Genomic DNA, 23,152 nt, shown 5'->3' with positions numbered 1-23,152 from the left:
TGTGAGAGGAGAAGAATGGAGGGACACAAAGTGGGAACAGAAACCATCACTCCTCTGAGCTGCAGGGTGGCTTTGTCTTACCAAGAGACACACCAACATTCCTCCTTAGCAATGAGGGGACACAGATTAAAACTACTGAGAAAATACATTCTCCCCCTGAGAGCGGGAAGGTAGAAAACTTCCTTCCACCGTGTAATTGATTAACCGCCTAGAATAACCAACCAATGATTTGCAATTTCTAACCTTGACACACTGTTTTATCAGATAAATAAGACGTCTTAGGTTTGTTTGATTTGTTAATAAGGGAGGAGGTTCTGGAACAGCTAAATGGAGCATTATGGCCAGACATCACCATCTGGAACAAGACTTGGCAAGGTACAAAATGTACATAATATGGAGACAATTTACCTTTCTTCACACAACGGTCCTCTTCACTATTTTTCACCATTTATTTCATAGAAAGCGGACCTGCAAAACAAGCGTTAAAAAGAATTCGCAATCAGATATATTTTAAATACTATTTAATAGAAAAGGAAAATGTATTACAATGACACAAATGTAGGATTTTGAATGCCAATATACTGCCATGTGACAGGAATTGCAAAAGTATAAAACACATTCAGTTTCACATAAACCATCTTTGAATGGAACATAAGTAGTAACTCAGATGTTAATGATGCAATATATCTATATCAATATGTGGCCATTCTCCCATAGGCCCAATAGTTATAAAGGGAACATTTGTCACAGAACGTGACTGATATGTAACAATACTACAAAGTGACCCCAAGGCGAGCTTCACATAGTTACTGCAGTACCTGTAACGTGTTGGCACGAATGCAGAGAACAGGCTACAATTAGCATAGGCCTAAATATAACTGCACACAGTGGGCCTAATGAGAAGTTAAAATTGCGCAAATGCGTACTATGCGTGCCCACAAAGAGAATGAATCCAATTGTAAAGCGCTACGGAATTTGCTGGCGCTATATAAATAAATGTTGACGATGATGATGATGATACATAAGCAGACTTGGCGTATCTGTCCCTTGTGCGTCCTTGTGACTGGAGACGTGTAACGGGGAAGAGCAAGGGTATATGCGGAGACCGCGTACAATAAGACCTACAGAAACATGCCTATTATGACACGTATGTATTGCACTTGCTATAGGGCAGGTGCAAAAACTCAGTGATGATAACTTATTGTAAACCAGTCGCCTCTCCAGATGTGTACAGCTCTGCATATTGGCTGACGCACAAAGTGTACTTGCGAGAGTAATTTACACCCATTTTGCATGAGCCACAGGAATTTCACACTGCAGGGTTTGAAAGGTAGCTTTACAGATATTATTATTATTATTATTATTATTATTATTATTAATAATAATAATAACTCATCTTCAAAGAGTAACTGATACAGAATGCAGCACATTAGTCTTCCATATTGCAGTGTGTTTGAACAGACTAAGGGTATTCATACCGCTGTCCACACTGAGCAAACAGTCAGACACAAAGATGCCGATGTAACTTAAGAGGGTTAGATATTGTTTGGTACAGAACACAGTTCATGATACAGTATTTTTCTTTGGCATCAGACATTCTGGATTGCGTAGGGCACATACAGACAAGAAGATGAGCGCGCTTTCTCTGAGATGTCTTCTGATACTGTACAAGACAACTTCCTATACTTCCAGATGCAGAATAAACACTGAGAGGAGCACAGATGTTTGAGCAGAAATCAGGAGCAATCTGGGGCGAGTGCTATCGTTTTACTATGTACTGCCCACAGGCAGGCAAACAAACTCTGTATTTTGGGTGTATTTGCAGTGAGTCAATCTATACAAGTAATTTTTCTTGCCATGACTATGTGCAATGTAGATACTACAAAGGAACCATCGCCTAGAGCTACCTCTGAATATGGACACTCTATAGGGCGTCCTGAAACTTCCCAAGCAGCAAAACTGGTCATGTGGACAAGCCCTGAGGCAGATTATTTCCATTCAAATAGTTTCATCTCCACAAAATTGGACTCAGGGTGTGTTTTTGTGGCTATATGAAGATGTTCTTAATTTCCTTTTGCTTTAATTGTGTGAACAGAAATACGTGCTATAAAAATATGTGATTTATTTTGGGGGTTTTCAGTGAGTGGTGAGAGGGACAAACAACCCAAGCGCATTAACCCACTAGACGCTGGAGCGTTTCCCATTTTAGTTATAACATTTATTCCTCAGCGTTTCCTGGCTCTACGGATGAGATTAGGCAATAGTACACATGCAGTAATTAAACCTTAACAAGTGAAAGCAGCTGTTGACAGGCACAAAAGACAGATATACCACCTAACTGCCAAATATACAATTATGTCAGGCGCAATTAGCAAAGAACAATAAATACTGGAAAATTTACCAGAAAGCAACATATAAAAATATATACGTTAGATCACAAGCAGAGCTGATGGAATAACACCAGTTAATAGTATGAATACATTAATAAGTTCATTAGTACTTTATGACTGACTTAGGTTAATGTCACATAGGGCTACACCTACAACGGTCTGCTTTCATCCCAGTTGTCTATGTAAAGCTGCAAAACGCTCCTATGCGCTTGGCGTTTTGTAGCTCTCTGTGACATTACCCCTACTATATTATACACAACAATATGGTCATTATAATTCATTACTTGTACAGTCTTCATAACTGCCTCTTTTTCATACTGTCAAAATTGTCTGCTTCTGCTTTACCAACTTATTTTCAAACTGCAATAGTCCAGTCTGAATTAGTTAATTATCTGCAAAAATTCCTTTAATACTAGCTAAGGTCACTCTTGTTGGATGCAAGTGGGAGAAGCAGAAGCAGGTTATTATCACAGCATGAAAATACGCCAGGTTTAAAAGTATGCTCACTTTATAATCTTTACTGGATATTGTAATGAACTGTGGTTCTAGAAAAATTCATATACAGAAAAACAGCAAATTAAATATATGGTCGTGTGTCCCGGTGCCTGATCTGCGTTCAACCACATGATGAACACGGCATCAACTATATTTGTAATCATTGGTCCCTAAGTAGAACATGTAAATTACAAACAATGACCGAACTATAACCGCTATTGCTGTAATTACTTGTATTAGGGTACAAGAATGCCAGGGTTCCGTCAAAACTTTTTTGCAGTATATGCAGAACTATCATTGATCCATTTGCAAGAAAACAAGGCCCATAATTTCATATGCAAGAAAACAAGGCCCATAATTTCTATTTTTAGCATATTTGTGAGCGTACATCGCAGACTTTACCATGGGGTTCAAAGCCTGGAGAGTACCACGTGCATTTTAAATTCATGTTCTGTCCAACATTCCCTATGAATGCCATGTGTGTTGTGGATACATTTCCCAAAGCACCAATGATCCGTATTTCCAACTATGTAAATGTTGCCTTCTCCATGTGGCTAAAAAGACAATGGTTGTATATAAAGCATCTATACAGTCTAAAACAAATGTGTTGTAGTTAACTGTACATGTATTACACCCATTTCAATCATCTTTGCGTTGTGCCATCAGCATCTGAGCTGTGAAGCAATCACATGCACAACACCTGATGTAGAACAGAAGGTTTTTAATCGCTGTTCATCTCCCACCTTTAATTCAAGATAAACTATAATTACAACGAAAACTAAACATATAGAGTTGGAAGTAATTTCCGTCTAAAACGCAAACTGCATCCAAAAAAACAGACACATTTTACACAGGTATGCCGAGCCAGACATCTTAGCTGATCATTATCAGTTTATAACTTATCCCAGAGTTTCCAGTCTCCTGATAGGCACATGTGCATCTGAGTCTCAGGGGTATATTTACAAAGCTGCGGGTTTGAAAAAGTGGAGATGTTGCCTATGGCAACCAATCAGATTTTAGCTATTGTTTTGTAGAATGCACTAAATAAATGACAGCTAGAATCTGATTGGTTGCTATAGGCAACATCTCCACTTTTTCAAACCCGCAGTTTAGTAAATCTAGCCCTTAGTCTACATAAGTCGCATTTGCTCAAAAGAACCTTACACGCCCCCCCCTCCCCATTCTACCATTCCAATCATAAGGGGTTACAAGCAGTCTTATTTAAACTAACCGCGTTGTTGGGACAACCGTGGGACAGGAAGCTAACAACACTGCTGCTTGTTTGAGTCAGTCAAGCGATAGGAGGATCACAGCGATGGATAGTTGGGATAATTTGGGGGCGACAGCAAATCTGGATAATGACGCCTAACAGACGATATGTAGATCTCTGTATTTTATCTTATCCAAGTGAACGCTACCCAAAACTACGTCTTTAGTTTTGGGTGGAATTCTTCTTCTAGTGTATGTTTACACTTCACCTACAGATCTACCAATAAGGCTTCTGCCCCGGTCTTTCTAGTTACATTGGTGAAAACAGTAGCTGTATCATTACTTATGTACGGTTACCGTTGTCATTTGTTGGCTATGTTTATGTATAAATTGAAAAAAGATGAGTAGCGAGTATTACACAGCAATCTGTCACTGAAAGACTAAAAGTATATGTAATTGTTCCTTCATTTTTCATTCTCAACAGTTTCTCATTCTGCATCCCTGCCTCAGGGGACAATTGTCATTACAAGGAAGGGATGATTGGACCTGACAAGCTTCTTCTATTGGGACTGTAACTAACAGGAGAAAACCTTCAATTACTCAATGACATAATGTTAGCTTTTTAAATCCCAGCCTTAGTCATTTTTCATGGCACTATACACTGGAATGAAGTGTTGAAATCACAGCAGTGTTATTTTTGCAAATAATTTAAGTTGACTAATATGTGTTTGCCATATAATATCATTTTATCTCTTCTTGAAGAGGATATGTGACTTCTATCTGAAAGAACGTTAGTTTACACTACGGTAATCTCAGCTACATGTAAAAAGATGCCAAGTGAATATTTTAAATAGTTGAGCAGTGGGAGGATTCCTCCATTGCATTCTTCATCTATATGTTATTTTGTTTTGCTCACATACTTAGGCTGTGAATCAGAGCTGGGGATAAAGCAGAAGCTGACAACGGCTATAGCTCCAGGCTCCGCTCTCAGGTACAGTAGGCACATCTGATATTACATAGGACTCATGTTGGGTCCATAGGGAGGGAGCGTCCTAGCTCCATTACAGTTACTAGTAATTAAAAAACACTCATTTCATGGTCTCCCATTATTTTAAGTTCAGTAGGTTAATAGATGTAGTTGGGTGGCTGGCCAAATATATTCTAGAGATGGGTGTTGAACTATACTACGAAACCTTGGTAATCTCACTCGAATCCAGACTGCAATAAGAACAGCAGCAACAACCAGGAGTGAGTGCAACATACTTAGCTGTAAGGAGTTTGTATGTTCTCCCTGTGTTTGCGTGGGTTTCCTCTGGGTGTTCTGGTTTCCCCCCACAAAAAAAAAAAACATACTGGTAGGTTAATTGGCTGATAACAAATTGACCCTAATCTGCCTGTGTGTGTGTGTATGTTAGGGAATTTAGACTGTAAGCCCCAATGGGGCAGGGACTGATGTGAGTGAGTTCTCTGTACAGCGTTGCGGAATTAGTGGCGCTATATAAATAAATGGTGATGATGATACTTCAAACTTTTATGGGTGTAACATTCAGCAGGTGACAGTTCGGAGGGTACTAAAGCCTTATAAACATAATTGTAATATGAAAGGGTTAAATATAAGTTCCGCAAGTCTATTAAACAAAGCCTATGGGGGAAACGACCTGTACACACATGCACACACTTTCTGATTAGCCAATTCAACGTTACCTGCAATGTTCACGGGTGTTCCAGCTTGGTAAAATGTGAACTAATGCTCATTAAGTACATAATAGTAATAATTCTCACTTATTATGCAAACTAATCTATAGCCAATAAAATAAACATGACATTGCAATGAATGGCCTGGCTGCATGGAAGGAGCTATAATGATAACTACACACATGCCCACTTGCTGTAGCCTTACCATCCCTCTGATAAATCCAGGATATATCCTCTTTTTGAGTAATAAATTTAGTCCATGTGAGTTGACAACTGAAAATCAGATTCTACCAGGCTTGAATTTCATCTCTAACTATCACTAAGTTTGCAATTATATGTGAAAGGCCAAGTAGGATAGAGAGATAGGAAGAAAGCACTAACAAGAATTGTCTTCATTAAAAATATTCCATTTAAATATGATATGTTAATAGAGGGACAGATTCATAGGGTAACGCCAAGTTGCAGGTTTTTTTTAAAAAAACAAGCACAGAACTTTTGCGAAGTGCTGACTGTATTCAAATCCAAGCGGATCTCAAAATGTGTTTCGATTTGAATCTGGGTCTAAGTACACTCTACATACACAATATTTGCCGAGTGTTAACAGACAGAACAGTCTGCAGTATACACATGAGTGTATGTGCCATATAAGGCCATATCAGAACACATAAAAAAATAAAAATAAAACAGTTATATAATAAAATAAATGAACAACTCTAAACAGAATGATCATTAATAAAAATATAGTTGGCTTAAAATAAGTATTTTTTGGTACATTAAACACATAAATCAAGATGTTCTTAATATGTGCTATACATACAATGTGTTTTTATAGGCTATGCACACCCATACTGTACATTGCCTACATCCGTCTGCCTCTTTCCACCTCATTCTGCTGGAAGCAATACCTGAGAATCTCACAACTGGTCGGCATTCCATGGTAAGGACCTCTATCGATCTAACATGGCAGGAGCTTTGTGCAAACACCCACCATATTGCACATCAACTCATGGGAAGCCCCAATCTTTTGTTGGATTATTATGCAGGAAGATAGTGGATATATACAGTGGTGTGAAAAAGTTTTTGCCCCCTTCCGGATTTCTTCTAATTTTGCATATTTGTCGCACTTTATTGTTTTAGATATATCTTCAAACAAAACGGAGTATAAGACAAAGAAAAACAAAGAAAATACAAAATACAGTTTCTAAATAGTCATTTCATTTATTGAAGAAAATGTTATCCAACACCAACTGGCTGTGCGTGAAATAGCCCCCTTAATAATTAATTCAACCAATGAACCAAACTTAATTGATAATTGGGTTCAATTAGACTATCACAATCAGGCTTGATTACTGTCAGTCCTGTTGAAGCTGAACATCACTTAAATAGCACCTTTCCAATGTGAAGTTGGCTAAAAGGTCTCAACAAGCAGCAACAGTATGCCACGATCAACAGAAATTCCAGAAGAGTTGAGAAAGAAAAATTATTGAAATATTTCAGTCTGGAAAGTGTTACAAAGCCATTTCTAAGGCTCTGGGACTCCAGTGAAGCACAGTGAGAGCTATCATCTCCAAACGGATAAAACTTGGAAGAGTAGTCAATATTCCCTGGAGTGGTCGGCCTACCAAAATTCCTTCAAGAGCACAATGACGACTCATCCAGGAAGTTACAAAAGAACCCAGATGAACATCTAAGGAACTGCAGGCCTCTCTCGCCTCAGTTAATGTCAGCATTCATGATTCCACGTAAGATTGGGTGAAAATGGTATCAATGGGAGAGCTGCACCGTGAAAACCACTGCTAACCAAGAGAAACATAAAGGCTCATCTCACATTTGCCAAAAAACATATGGACTGATGAGTCAAAAGAGAACTTCTTGGTAGACATGGGTCTGCTACAATAAAAACAGCATACCAACAGTTAAACAGGGTGGTGGTAGCGTGATGGTATGGAGTTTACTTTGCTACTTCAGAACCTGGGTGACTTGCCATAAGTGACGGAATTGTGAATTTTGCGCTCTACCAGAAAATTCCCAGAAGGGAGAATGTCCGGTCATCAGTTCGTGATATAAAGCTCAAGCACAATTGGGTTATGCAGCAAGACAACGAACCAAAACACAAGAGCAAGTCCACCTCTGAATGGCTCAAAAGAAACAGAATTAATTTTTTTGAGTGGCTTATTCAAAGTCCTGACTTGGATTCAATTGAGATGCTGTGGCAGGACTAAAATTATAATCATCTGTGATATGCCCAAGCTAGTGGTATAACCAGGCTGCGGTGGATTTCTGGTATTTTCCTTGCTCCCCGGATGCATCTGCAGCAAATTGTTAAAGTAAGACCAATAAATCAATATTGTCGTGACCAATCCCTGATTCTTATTAGTGTGCATTGAAAGTACGTATATGCACTATATTCAAAGTTCCTATTTATACGTGATTGTTATTTAAACTATGAACATTTTCAACATTTTAATTTTCACATTGGCCTTACCCTTAATTAACCCACAGATTATTTAGTATAGTTACACTGACACACTACTTTACCATAGTGCAAATAGCATGACCGTACCCGTCTCCTTCTTCCCTCTCCTCCACCAGCATGACCGAAGCCGTCTCCACCACCAGCATGACAGAACCCGTCTCCTCCTTCCCTCTCCTCCACCAGCATGACCGAACCAGTCTCCTCCTTACCTCTCCTTCACCAGCATGACCGAACCAGTCTCCTCCTTACCTCTCCTCCACCAGCATGACCGAACCAGTCTCCTCCTTACCTCTCCTCCACCAGCATGACCGAACCAGTCTCCTCCTTACCTTTCCTCCACCAGCATGACTGAACCAATCTCCTCCTTACCTCTCCTCCACCAGCATGACTGAACCAGTCTCCTCCTTACCTTTCCTCCACCAGCATGACCGAACCAGTCTCCTCCTTACCTCTCCTCCACCAGCATGACCGAACCAGTCTCCTCCTTACCTCTCCTCCACCAGCATGACCGAACCAGTCTCCTCCTTACCTCTCCTCCACCAGCATGACCGAACCAGTCTCCTCCTTCCCTCTCCTCCACCAGCATGACCAAACTCGTCTCCTCCTTCCCTCTCCTCCACCAGCATGACCGAACCTGTCTCCTCCACCAACATGACCAAACCTGTCTCCTCCTTCCCTCTCCTCCACCAAGATGACCGAGCACAACTCACCCTTCCCTTCAATAATATGATTGACTTTGTTAGAACAAAAAAAAAAGAACAGAGATATAAATTACACCTATAGCATACAGTATATAAATGTTCATTATAATACTATTGCTAATTGGGAACAATTAACCAAAGTGGTTCTGTAATGTTGAAACCAGCCCTGTAACACTACCTATGCCTTTAAATGAAAGTGACTTATGGGGTGGTTAAGAAGCAAGCCACCTCTGCCAGTTTGCATTTTGGGAACTGGCAGGTCATCCACAAATATTATTTCATGTCCTGAGCAAATGTTTATTGCCTTACTTGATACTTGAGTGCAGTATTTCATCTGTTTACTTTCAATAATTAAATAAATCAAGGTGCTATAAATAAATCCAGTGCATCTCCTGTCATAATAATAGGAGTGTATGGTTTTTATCAGGGACCTCCCACAAGCAGCACCTATATAACTGACCTTACAACATAGTCTGTGCTTTTCAGACTTCTGTTCCAGGTTTCACTACTAGATCACGCCCCACCTGTAATTAATAGGTACAGCCCTCCAGAGTAATAACACTGATTGCATACCTCTCTCCAGTCACAGAGCTTACCATTGATTGATGTTCTTTCTCCCCTATTGATCCTTTCATCTTCCAAAACTGATGCTTTGTTCCCACCCTCCAATTAGATTCAAACGGCCTGCAAGATGGAAAACTATAAAATAAATATGCAATAATTTGTTAATAACTCACTTATCTTATACTGTTCACCATTATTTCTGTTAGGAGTCCTGATCGCTGTGTATATGTACACACACAGAGATGTTTTCTGATGATTTATGTGACGCGTCTTCCATCCAACTATATTCTTTTACGTTCTTGGTATTCGATAAAATAAACAAACATAAATAGAAATATTTCAGTGTATTTTCAATGTCATAATTATCCCAAGCAGGGCTTTGTTACACTCTGAGAGCCTGAAAACAGCAGAATAATTGTGGAACTATTCAGTAATATAGATACAAAACTTTACTGTTTGGATCTCCCAACAACATCTTTTTTCAGGAGGCAAAGTAAGAGGGTGGAGGCAAAAGGCGAGGTGAGTGGGAACTTGAAGGCAAGTAGTTAGTGTGGCTCTAGATTCCACTTTCAGACTAGGACTAAACTTGGAATAATGCTCTTCGATTGGCTGCGTAAGACTGCAGGGCACATTCACATGCATCTTGATTGCACTCTCTCTGTCCTTCTGTAAATACTGGTCATCTATGGGACCAGCTACTCTGGTAATTGACTGTCACACACTCGATCTGTGTGACTGTCAGATAACAAGGATGCTTTCATACCACATGATCACCAATGTAGGAGATCCATTAGAGCTACAAATGCCATCAATTTGATTAGTGAAACAAGGGGAAATTGTAAATATAGATATATATTCTCTAAACTTGTTTGACTAAATATTATGCAGGAAAAAAGTGTAGGTTACATGTTACAAAGTCTAATTTGAACATTGTAGACAAATAGCTTAAGAAATGGGGTGTACTTAAAAGAATCCGCAGTTTTCCAGCAGTTGGTTATTTGCTGGATTCTCATAGTCATAGAAGACAATTAAGACTTCTATATTTTATTCTATTGAAATTATAGTTCCAAGACAATGCTTATATTCTTTCCTCCTATAAGAGTCACCTCTTTCCCTTAAATCTCCTTCACCATCAACATCACAATTACCTCAGTCTCCCAAGCCCACTGACTAGGTGTCATACTTCTTTATTCCCTCCCTCTGCTTTATTCCTCACATCCAGTCCTGTCAACCGAAACGTTGAAATATTGCCAGAATATAATCTTCTCTTACCCAAGCTGCAACCAAAACTCTTATCCATTCACTCCATTTCCCATCTCAACTACTGCACCCTCCTCCTTCCTGGCATTCCCCTCACCCATCTATCCCGGCTTCAATCCATCCTAAATGCAGCAGAAATGAATGTTCTTCCTCTCTCAAGCTCCAAATCCTTTGGACCACTCTGCAAATCCCTACTCTGGCTCCCCACATCCTCCAACATTAAATTCAAATTATGTACCCAAACCTAAATAGTCCTCAATACCACCACCCCTTCATATATCTCAAACCTCGTCTCAAAAATATTCTCTCTTACACCCTCTTTGATCTTTCTCTGACCTGCCCCTGGCCTCTGACAACCACCTCTCACTCCAGTCTAGTCCTGTGTCACTACCCTATTCCTCAATTCCCTACCACTCACACAAAGGCTCTCGTTCTCTCATCCTTCAAAACTTTAAGCGCGCTCTCTCTCTCTCTGAAAACCAAACTCTTTATTAGAGCGTACTCTACTCCTAACTATACTACTTATATTGGCAAACTCACACAACTGTCCTAATCTCCACTCACTCCTATAACCTTACTGTACATACAGTGCATATAACCATGATGCAAGCAATGCAAAAATTTGTGGCCCCGGCTAAATGGTTAGGCCGTTGAACTTGCAACATTTGAGAGTTCCCAGGTTTTGGCTCTCCTGACACACACAGTTCATCATAATGTGCTGTACTTTGATGGCATACTATAATGTGCTATCATATAATAGCAACTAGCTGTTTCAGGGGAGACAGAATATCGAACCCAGGAGCTCCAACAAACCCTATAGGCATAATAGCTTACAATCAGCACTCAGGAGCAGTGCAGGGACTTAACATGAATGGACTTTAATATTACGTTAATGTGGGATTGTAAAAAAAAACATTTAGATAGAGAAGATCCAATCATATCTACATATAACCGTTCGTATCAGATTTTGTCCTCTATTTATCAATTTGTGGAGAGAACATAGATTTTCGATCGCTGTTTATGGCAGTGATAGAAAATCTTGCAATTTACCATTAAAATATCGGAGCAGCTGAGTGATACTTAGCTGCGTGGTGATACTGTCTCCCAGTGGTAAAAGAACTCTTACTGCTTGGCCAGTCAGTCTTCCTGCATCTGCGCAGGAGTGACCTGGCTCTGTCAATTCAAGCATGCACAGTGAAAGCCCAAACTTGGGTCTTCAGTACCACTTAGAGGGAGGAGGGGATAATGGACAAAAAAATATATTATTTTAATATTATCTTAGGGAAAGATGATTTATTTAAATTATAAAGCATTATTTACTGTCATCTATCTCCGTTATGATGATCTCATAGCGAAAGAATAACCGTGGTGGTAGTTGGTTTGTGACCCTTGTTAAAATAGCTTCCTATGGCGAAGGACTATCACTGGGAGGAGCTGTCAAAACTGTTTACCAGAGGGGGCTACCACCAGCAGCAATCATTAGATAGATAGGGAGATACCCTAACTCTGGCAAAAACACCTGTTTTGGACAGAGAAAAGCTTTTCTTCCTTTCATGAATAGGCCCCATTAAAGTTCACTAGAAAAGTAAACAAAACCCAAACATTTACACGCCAAACCTCCTTGAAAGCAACCTTTTGAGGTTTATTATAGCACAAGTATTTATAATCAAAGTCGTGTATATATGCTATATCCCGGGAGGCTCCCGAATAGGCAAACCTCCCGGATTCGCAGAAATTCACGGCATTAAATGGCGGGGCGGTGCTTAATCACATAATTACGCACCACCCCCGCTATTCAATGCCATGAATTTCGGCATTTTATAGTGGAGGTGGGACTATGGTGATGCGACTACGCCACCACACCCCCTCCTACCCCGTCACGTGATCTCCCGGGGGAGAAGTTTTGAATGATTGTAAGTTGGCATGCATGCCATATATATCCTATATAAAATAAGTCACAGAAATATAAGCTTATTTTCCCGCTTGCAAAATTCGGTACACCCCTTCGCCTTATCTCCAGTTAGCAAGTAACGTCAAAAAACTTAGAAAAAGAAAAAAAAACACTTGATGGATTGCGCACAGTGGGCCTGATTCATTAAGGAAAGTAAAGCAAAAAAATGTTTCCTCCTGGACAAAACCATGCTAACATGCAATGGGTGCATATTACTTTATTATTTTGCACATAAGATAAATACTGGCTGTGTTTTCATGTAGCACACACATACTTGATAGCTTTATTTATACACTGAAATTTTAAATTGATCTAGGACATGCCCTATCCCAAATATAAATCTGTCCCCACATTTTAAGTTTACCTCCCCCTCCAATGCAACATGGTTTTTCCAAGGTGCAAAGTCACTCATTTTTTTTTTGCTTTACTTTCCTTAATGAATCAGGTCCACTATATTTTTTAACAACTTAAATCAAAATACAATGCAACAGTTAAGCAGCTACATCAGGGAAGCTGCAATCCTCCACAAATAAATATACAGAGCTAATAAACCAAAAGGACACTACATATAACAACAAAAATAATAATAAAGTCTCTCACATATCACCAGTAAAGACATCAATATTAGTAATATAATCCCTCATATATTTTGTGGGAGATCTGTATCAAATTGACTTGCTGGGATAAAATCAATGTCTACGAGATCATATTAGGTTTTTAGATAAACTCATGAGATTAGTATCAGTTTTATAGGTTTAGAATTTATTATATTATTTTTATTGATTATATCATGTTATTAAAGAGTTTGTGTGATTTATATGTTTGCAGATTAAATTAAAAATATTGATATCTGTACTGCTGATTCGTGAGAGACTTTATTATTATTATTTCTGTTATCATATGTAGTGCAAGAATTTATTATTATTATTAGTTTCTTAGTGCTGTATTTTTTTTTCGTTCTAGCAAGTAACATCCCTGATCCACCCAACTCCTATCAGATGGGGGATAATTTACACTTCAGCAGACAGTGGTATCTTAGCCCACCAATACATGCACTTACCAAGGGGAGAGGAGGGCACCTTGGGGTGGCCTAGCTCTTTACAACTGCAAACCTTCCCCTCTCTGGAAAAGTAGTACACCCACAATGTCCTGCAACCACGCCCCAACATGGAGGGGTGTGGCTATGTTCAATTCCCAAATTTATAATTTTGGGAATTAAGAAAGTGTACTGTCTCTACAATCACTGCGCACCAGGTGTAGAAATTAAATAACATTGAAACTAAATAAAAATAAAAAAAGCATGGCAATAAGCATAATAGTTTTGAAAAGAAAATGGAGTTTGGCAGTAAGAAAAGATGCTGGGACAATATCAATAAATACTAAGGGCTAGATTTACTAAGCTGCGCGTTTGAAAAAGTTGAGATGTTGCCTATAGCAACCAATCAGATTCTAGCTGTCATTTTGTAGAATGCACTAAATAAATGAAAGCTAGAATCTGATTGGTTGCTATAGGCAACATCCTCACTTTTTCAAACCCCCAGCTTAGTAAATCTAGCCCTAAGAGAGTGACTGAAAAGACCACAAACTACTGAGAGAAGGATGGGAAAAAGTAAAATCTAATTGACAGTAAATGGAATAAGAATAAAAATAGGAGCTAAAAAATAACAATACAGTCTTATTTATGCATTTACTTTGTGTGTTTTCTGTGTCATTGGTTTAATATGCTCTGTGTTCCTGGTGTGTGCACTGTAATACTTTGTGAATACTCACAGGCTGCAGCATGGCTCCCTGCACACACCACCTTTTATTCCCTCTGCATTTACACCAGTGTTTCACTGCCAGAAGCCCACAATACAGCAACTACTGGCAAACAAAATGGCTGCAGACTACTGCACGAACTAAGGGAGCCCTGAAGGCTCAAACACCAAACTACAGTTTCCAGGCTACAGAAGCTGTGGAGGGACAAAGTTAGCAAAAAAACATAATGAAGGGGCTCTGTGGTCACATATATTACTAGTTGTCAGCTGTCCTTAGTTTCCAGGGACAAGCCAAGGTTTTAAAGAGTAGTCCCTGGAAATGTGTTTCCCTAGAAATGTCCCTACTTTTAAGTATTGACCAGCTACACAGTAAAACTCCTCTTTTTTTCTGCATTTTTAATTCAGTTCTCTCCATCTATTCTTATTCAATGGGATTTACAAGTGAAAATTTATTGAAGAGGAGTATTTAAAAAAGGACGGTTGGCAGGTTTGCAATCAATTCAGTATAGTTGTCATGATAGGGATTGTAGTGCTCTATGGTCTACAACGTGTCCCTCTTTTAAAATGTTGGCAACGAAGATATAGTACAGACATGAATGTAAGATATTTTGTATATATAATGTTAAGCTGTGTGTGTTTCTTTTTTTCATAGTACATTTTAACTTTTTTTTTTTTTTTAATAATGAGACTAAGGGGTGAATTCAATTGGCCAAGTTACTTAAACAAGTAATGCGGCCTGCGCACTATTACTGTTATTACGGTAATAGTGTGCATAAATACCATTATTATGGTAGTTTTATTGCTGGGTTAAACTTACCGTAATAATGGTAATAGCGTTAACGCTGCGGTACTTCGGGGGGAATTTGAGGTCCATTGTGCATGCTCATAACGCCGGAGACTAGCCTGGGAAGTTACTATTGCCGCTCTGGTCCAGTATCTCCTGGCAGCTGAATAATAATAGTGCTCAGCTGCCTCACCGATATATTTTTATCAAATGCAGGCAATAATTTATTTATTTTTTTATCATTTTTTATTTGCAGTGGTCTATCAAGAAAATACAGACAGCAAAATGATAACAGTGTGTAGCATACACAGTAAAATCACAACAGTTATTGTGGTGTATCGCACATTAGGAAACCTTTAGACAAAAATAACCGGGATTGTGAGGGGGGAGGTGAGGGGGGTAGGACCACATAGATAAGCACTGTAAGTATTTAGAGGGTAATTGGGGTGTGTTGAGCCTATAGCAGAGGGGGAGATATGTGTCGGGAAGAGTTAGGGTCAGGTCGGAGGACGCGGAGGATGCTTCGACAGCACATATACTAAAATTGGAACAATACAGAAAAGATTAGCAAGGATGACATGCAAATTCGTGAAGCGTTCCATATTTAAAAAAAAAAAAAGCCAATAATTTATTTTTATCAACGCAATAAATAAATAGTTAAAATTTTAATAAACAGGTCCAGTAATCCCTATCCTACAGCTAAATATTTCTTAGATATTATATGTGTATAGTAGATTAATAGCATACTCAATAGAAGATGAGTAGTCAGAGCAGACACATCTATCCCATCATCAGCAAGATGGGCCAACACTACTACTAGGCGATCAAAGGCAGTTGTCTACAGTGCCAAGGTTTAGGGGAAAACATAACTCATTCAGTGTTTCTATTTTCCACATCTAAGTGCCGGACGCTGATATGAAGGATGGGCTGGGAGTGTGGAGCTGAGCTATCATGTCATAGCCCGGTGCCACCCTCCTAATCTAACGCAGCTCCCCCCCACTATCTCCACACATGGAAAGAAGCAGGGAGGCATCTGAGTCTGAAAATACTGCCAGTTTTTATGTTCTATGTTTGGATGAAGACCATTCTGTGGGAGACTTTAAGGGTCACTTATTATGCGTAGAAGTGAAAAGTCGCAGCATCAATTTTGTGTAAGGGTGTGCACCGGCCACTTTTGGGGTTTTGGGTTTTGGGTTCTGATTAGCTTGAGGTTTTGGGTTCTGATTTGTTTTGCCAAAACACCCCACGAAAGGTTTTGATTCTGATTTTGGGTTCTGATTTTTTTTAAAAAAAGCATAAAAAGTAGGGATGAGCGCGCTCGGATTTCTGAAATCCGAGCCCACCCGAACGTTGCGGATCCGAGTCGGATCCGAGACAGATCCGGGTATTGGCGCCAAATTCAAAAGTGAAACTGAGGCTCTGACTCATAATCCCGTTGTCGGATCTCGCGATACTCGGATCCTATAAATTCCCCGCTAGTCGCCGCCATCTTCACTCGGGCATTGATCAGGGTAGAGGGAGGGTGTGTTAGGTGGTCCTCTGTGCTGTTTAGTTCTGTGCTGTTTAGTTCTGTGCTGTTTAGTTCTGTGCTGTTTAGTGCTGTGCTGTGCTGTGCTGTTTAGTGCTGTGCTGTGCTGTGCTGTGCTGTGCTGTGCTGTGCTGTGCTGTGCTGTGCTGTGTTCTGCAGTATCAGTCCAGTGGTGCTGTGTGCTGTGCTCTGTCCTTCTGAGGTCAGTGGTGCTGCTGGGTCCTGTGCTGTGTCCTGTTCAGTCCAGTGGTGCTGTGTCCTGTGCTCTGTGCTTCTAAGGGCATAGTTATTTCCCCAATATTCCCCTGTGTTTAAAAAAATAAAAAAAAGTTTTTTTAAAAAATACCAAAAACTACTTTAATATTTTTTAATTACCACAAAATTTTCACAACCAATCCTGCAGTATAAGCCCATTGGTACTGCAATATTACCAAGTTCACACATTCAGCAGTAAAAGTCCAGTGGTACTGCAATATTACAAAGTTTACACATTCTGCAGTATCAGTCCAGTGGTGCTGTGTCCTGTGCTCTGTCCTGCTGAGTTCCGTAGTGCTGCTGGGTCCTGTGCCGTGTCCTGTTCAGTCCAGTGGTGCTGTGTCCTGTGCTCTGTGCTTCTAAGGGCATAGTTATTTCCCCATTATTCCCAAGTTTTTAAAAAATAAAAAAAAAGTAAAAAATAATAAAAAATTTAAAAAAAAAAAAATATATAATAATTATAACCAAATTTGCAAAACCAATCCAGCAGTATAAGTCCATTGGTACTGCAATATTACCAAGTTCACACATTCTGCAGTATCAGTCCAGTGGTGCTGTGTCCTGTGCTCTGTCCTGCTGAGTTCCGTAGTGCTGCTGGGTCCTGTGCCGTGTCCTGTTCAGTCCAGTGGTGCTGTGTCCTGTGCTCTGTGCTTCTAAGGGCATAGTTATTTCCCCACTATTCCCAAGTGTTTAAAAAATTAAAAAAAAGTTATAAAAAAAAATACAAAAAAATAATTTAAATTTTTTTTAATTACAACAAAAATTTGCAAAACCAATTCTGCAGTATAAGCCCATTGGTACTGCAATATTACCAAGTTCACACATTCTGCAGTATCTTGTGCTACATATAATGGAGAGCAAAAATTTGGAGGATAAAGTAGGGAAAGATCAAGACCCACTTCCTCCTAATGCTGAAGCTGCTGCCACTAGTCATGACATAGACGATGAAATGCCATCAACGTCGTCTGGCAAGCACGATGCCCAATCTCCTAGTACAGGGCATGTAAAATCCAAAAAGCCCAAGTTCTCAAAAAACAGCAAAAAAAGAAACTTAAAATCATCTGAGGAGAAACGTAAAGTTGGCAATATGCCAATTACGACAAGTAGTGGCAAGGAACGGCTTAGGCCCTGTCCCGTGTTCATGACTAGTGGTCCAACTTCACCCAAGGATCAAAGCCCTCCTCCCCCCCCCTACAAAAAATTTAAGAGAGTTATGCTGTCAGCAACAACAACAAAACAGCAAAGAACTCTGCCTTCTAAACAGATGACATCACAAATCCCCAAGGCGAGTCCAAGGGTGTTGTTGGTTGTGAACCCTGACCTTCCCATCACTGTACGGGAAGAGGTGACTCCATCCAGCATTTGCAGCACGCCCTCTGCATATGCTGGAAGGATCACCCACAGTCCAGTTACAGATTTGGCTAATGAAGGTGTGAATGTTGTGCACTGGGAGGAGGATATTGATGTAGCTGGCGCTGAGGAGGATGTTGATGATTATGATGCAGACAGATACCAAATTGCATTTCTCAATTTCTATTTATATTCTAGATTATATAACGGCTGAAAAGTTTTCTGTTTTACTCCTAGTGGAGACGGGATCTGATGCAGACAGATACCAAACTGCCTTTGTCCATTTCTTTGTATATTTGAATTGCTAGTTCTACAGTCTATGCAGGCTGCTTTATTTATATTCAACTACAAGTGTAGGGCGGGGGGGGGGGCATAGATAGCCACCAAAGTAACGTGGTCCATTTAATTTCACTTTCTAGCTCCACAGTCTGTGCAGCCTGCTTTTTTTTATCTTCAAAGTATTTATATTTACAAGCCTTGCAATCTAAATTAACTAGAGGTAGTGACGTGGTAGAACTCCAAAAGGCAGTTTGGAAGCCCCTGTACAAACTGGCTCTATTTTTTAACTGAGTTGTCCCCCCTCCAGTGTGTACTCGGAAAGAGTTTTTAGTGCAGCGGGGAACCTGGTCAGTGAGCGGCGAAGGAGGTTGCTTCCTCACAACGTTGAAAAAATGATGTTTATAAAAATGAATAATCAATTCCTCAATGAAGTACAGCACTGCCCTCCAGACAGTACAGAGGGACTGTGGTTGTGGAGTCCAGCGGGGACGAATTGATAATGTGTGAGGAGGAGGAAGTACACACTGTAGGGGGAGAGGAATCAGAGGTTGAGGATAAGGACGACATCTTTCCTCAGTAGAGCCTGTTTAGTTTGTACAGGGAGAGATGAATTGTTTTATTGGTGTGGGGGCCCAAACAAACCAATCATTTCAGCCACAGTTGTTTGGTAGGCCCTGTCGCTGAAATGATTGGTTTGTTAAAGTGTGCATGTCCTATTTCAACAACATAAGGGTGGGTGGGAGGGCCCAAGGACAATTCCATCTTGCAACTTTTTTTTTGGCATTATGTGACCATTCAACAGTCGTTTGCCATGTTCAAAAAGTAAAAGAAAATGCCAACAAATTCAATAAATTAAATCAAAAGTTAAATGCCCTGTCATTATTTAAAACAAGAGGTTTTGACGTGCTAGAATTAGTGTAGTGTTAAGATGTTATAAACACTACACTTGGAAATTGGAGGAGGTAATGTGGCCCCGGTATCAAATTGGGTACCGGGGCCACCCCACTATGCAGTCCAGATACTTGTTTGGTGGAATTCCGACACGTGGAGGGTTTTTAAATTATATTGTGGCCTCGGTACCAAATTGTGTACCGGGGCCACCACACTACGCAGTCAAGATACTTGTTTGGTGGAATTCAGACCAGTTGAGGGTTTTATTATTATATTGTGTGGACCACTCTATCTATACCACACTACAACTCTATACCACTCTATTTCCTACTTTAATTCTATTTAATTCTATTTCCTACTTTAATTCTATTACTAATTAATTACCATAAAGAGGAACAAAAAAAACCAATTTTACCAAAAGTATAATATGACTTAGACTTACAAACACTACACTTGAAAGATCGTGCCTTTAAATGAAAAAGTCAGTCTTCATTGCACGACTATGTGCAAGTGCAACAGGGACATTTTTTTGGGTTTACAAAGTCAAACAATAACACTACGACCCTGTCTGTCTGGGGTCTGTCAATGACGAATTGTCTGTAGCATGTTTGGAGGAGGTATTGTGGCCCCGGTATCAAATTGGGTACCGGGGCCACCCCACTACGCAGTCCAGATACTTGTTTGGTGGAATTCTGACACGTGGAGGGTGTATTTATTTTATTGTGGCCCCGGTATCAAATTGGGTACCGGGGCCACCCCACTATGCAGTCCAGATACTTGTTTGGTGGAATTCCGACACGTGGAGGGTTTTTAAATTATATTGTGGCCTCGGTACCAAATTGTGTACCGGGGCCACCACACTACGCAGTCAAGATAGATAGATGCGTATCATAGATAAAGTACATTCAGTGGTGTGGGGCAAATTGAAAAATATTCCAAATGCACTGACATTATCAAAAACAAGAGGTTGTCACACGCTAAAACTCCAACATGTATATGATGGAGAGGATGGAGGAGCAGCCGTATGTGTAGTGTAATGCAGACCTGTTGAAGGTTTTTTATATATTTTATTGTGGTGCCCAGTGCCCACTCCTCTACGCAGTCCAGGTACATTTATTGGTGCGAATCATAAAAGTTCAGGGTTTTTAATATATCTTGTGGTGACCCACTCCTCTACGCAGTCCAGGTACATTTATTGGTGCGATTCATAAAAGTTCAGGGTTTTTAATATATTGTGGTGACCCACTCCTCTACGCAGTCCAGGTACATTTATTGGTGCGAATCAAACAAGTTGATGGTTTTCTTATTATATATATTGTGGTGACCCACTCCTCTACGCAGTCCAGGTACATTTATTGGTGCGATTCATAAAAGTTCAGGGTTTTTAATATATTGTGGTGACCCACTCCTCTACGCAGTCCAGGTACATTTATTGGTGCGAATCAAACAAGTTGATGGTTTTCTTATTATATATATTGTGGTGACCCACTCTTCTACGCAGTCCAGGTACATTTATTGGTGCGATTCATAAAAGTTCAGGGTTTTTAATATATTGTGGTGACCCACTCCTCTACGCAGTCCAGGTACATTTATTGGTGCGAATCAAACAAGTTGATGGTTTTCTTATTATATATATTGTGGTGACCCACTCCTCTACGCAGTCCAGGTACATTTATTGGTGCGATTCATAAAAGTTCAGGGTTTTTAATATATTGTGGTGACCCACTCCTCTACGCAGTCCAGGTACATTTATTGGTGCGAATCAAACCAGTTGATGGTTTTCTTATTATATATATTGTGGTGACCCACTCCTCTACGCAGTCCAGGTACATTTATTGGTGCGATTCATAAAAGTTCAGGGTTTTTAATATATTGTGGTGACCCACTCCTCTACGCAGTCCAGGTACATTTATTGGTGCGAATCAAACAAGTTGATGGTTTTCTTATTATATATATTGTGGTGACCCACTCCTCTACGCAGTCCAGGTACATTTATTGGTGCGATTCATAAAAGTTCAGGGTTTTTAATATATTGTGGTGACCCACTCCTCTACGCAGTCCAGGTACATTTATTGGTGCGAATCAAACAAGTTGATGGTTTTCTTATTATATATATTGTGGTGACCCACTCCTCTACGCAGTCCAGGTACATTTATTGGTGCGATTCATAAAAGTTCAGGGTTTTTAATATATTGTGGTGACCCACTCCTCTACGCAGTCCAGGTACATTTATTGGTGCGATTCATAAAAGTTCAGGGTTTTTAAGATATTGTGGTGACCCACTCCTCTACGCAGTCCAGGTACAATTATTGGTGCGAATCATAAAAGTTCAGGGTTTTTAATATATATTGTGGTGACCCACTCCTCTACGCAGTCCAGAAAGATACCTTGTTGCAACGTTTTGGACTAATAACTATATTGTGAGGTGTTCAGAATACACTGTAAATTAGTGGAAATGCTTGTTATTGAATGTTATTGAGGTTAATAATAGCCTAGGAGTGAAAATAAGCCCAAAAACTTGATTTTTAAACTTTTTATGTTTTTTTCAAAAAAAATCCGAATCCAATACCTTAAATCCGAACCGAGACCTTTCGTCAAGTGTTTTGCGAGACAAATCCGAACCTCAAAAATAACGAAAATCCGGATCCAAAACACAAAACACGAGACCTCAAAAGTCGCCGGTGCACATCTCTAATAAAAAGTGCTAAAATCCATATTTTGGTTTTTTTCCCGCTCCTACACTATTATTAACCTCAATAACATTCATTTCCACTAATTTCCAGGCTATTCTGAACACCTCACAATATTGTTTTTAATCCAAAAGTTTGCGCTGAGGTAGCTGGATGTCTAAGCTAAGCGACACAAGTGGGCGGCACAAACACGTGGCCCATCGTAGGTGGCTGTGTAGGCTTGAATGGCCTTTTGCTGCTCCTCCATCCTCTGCAGCATATAGAGGGTGGAGTTCAAGCGCGTCACTACCTCTTGTTTTAATTGATGGCAGGGCAGGTTCATGCTTTTTTGATGTAGCAGGAACAGTGAACGTAGTTTAATATCTGATACTAATATTTCTGCACTGCAGGAACAGTGAACGTAGTTTAATATCTGATACTAATATTTCTGCACTGCAGGAACAGTGAACGTAGTTTAATATCTGATACTAATATTTCTGCACTGCAGGAACAGTGAACGTAGTTTAATATCTGATACTAATATTTCTGCACTGCAGGAACAGTGAACGTAGTTTAATATCTGATACTAATATTTCGCATACTTACCAACTTTCTGTTGGTGAAATCCGGGAGCCTGCAGAGGAGGTGGGCGTGACGGGGCGGCGGGGCTCCAAGTGACGTCATTTTGGACCTGCCCCCATGACGTGATGACGCAAAATGCGTCATTTGACAGCGGGGGGCGGGGCCAAACGCCGCGATTCACCGGGAATCGCGGCGTTTGGGACTTAATTCTGCCCACTTTACTAGGAAGTGGGCAGAATTATCCAGATGCGGGGGATTGCCACACTCACCCGGGAGCCCGGGAGACTCTCGCAAAATGCGGGAGTCTCCCGGATAT

The 23,152-nt window shown here is 40.0% G+C and overlaps 1 long non-coding RNA gene and 1 pseudogene across 1 annotated transcript; one reads left to right on the top strand and one right to left on the bottom strand.

Moving 5' to 3' along the window:
* Positions 1–408: 408 nt before the first annotated feature.
* LOC142137056 (uncharacterized) lies at positions 409–13,887 on the bottom strand. The gene is made up of 3 exons (XR_012687725.1): positions 13,802–13,887; positions 9,563–9,665; positions 409–468 (listed from the first exon to the last, which is right to left on the bottom strand). It is a non-coding gene; the product is annotated as an uncharacterized LOC142137056 (long non-coding RNA).
* Positions 13,888–15,800: 1,913 nt separating this feature from the next.
* Positions 15,801–15,890, top strand: LOC142137204 (U6 spliceosomal RNA; annotated as a pseudogene).
* Positions 15,891–23,152: the final 7,262 nt, after the last annotated feature.

This window comes from Mixophyes fleayi, chromosome 1, assembly GCF_038048845.1.
Source record: "Mixophyes fleayi isolate aMixFle1 chromosome 1, aMixFle1.hap1, whole genome shotgun sequence".
NCBI lineage: Eukaryota > Metazoa > Chordata > Amphibia > Anura > Limnodynastidae > Mixophyes > Mixophyes fleayi.
The sequence above is the reverse complement of the archived record's forward strand: the minus strand, read 5'-3'. Positions and strand labels throughout refer to the sequence as shown.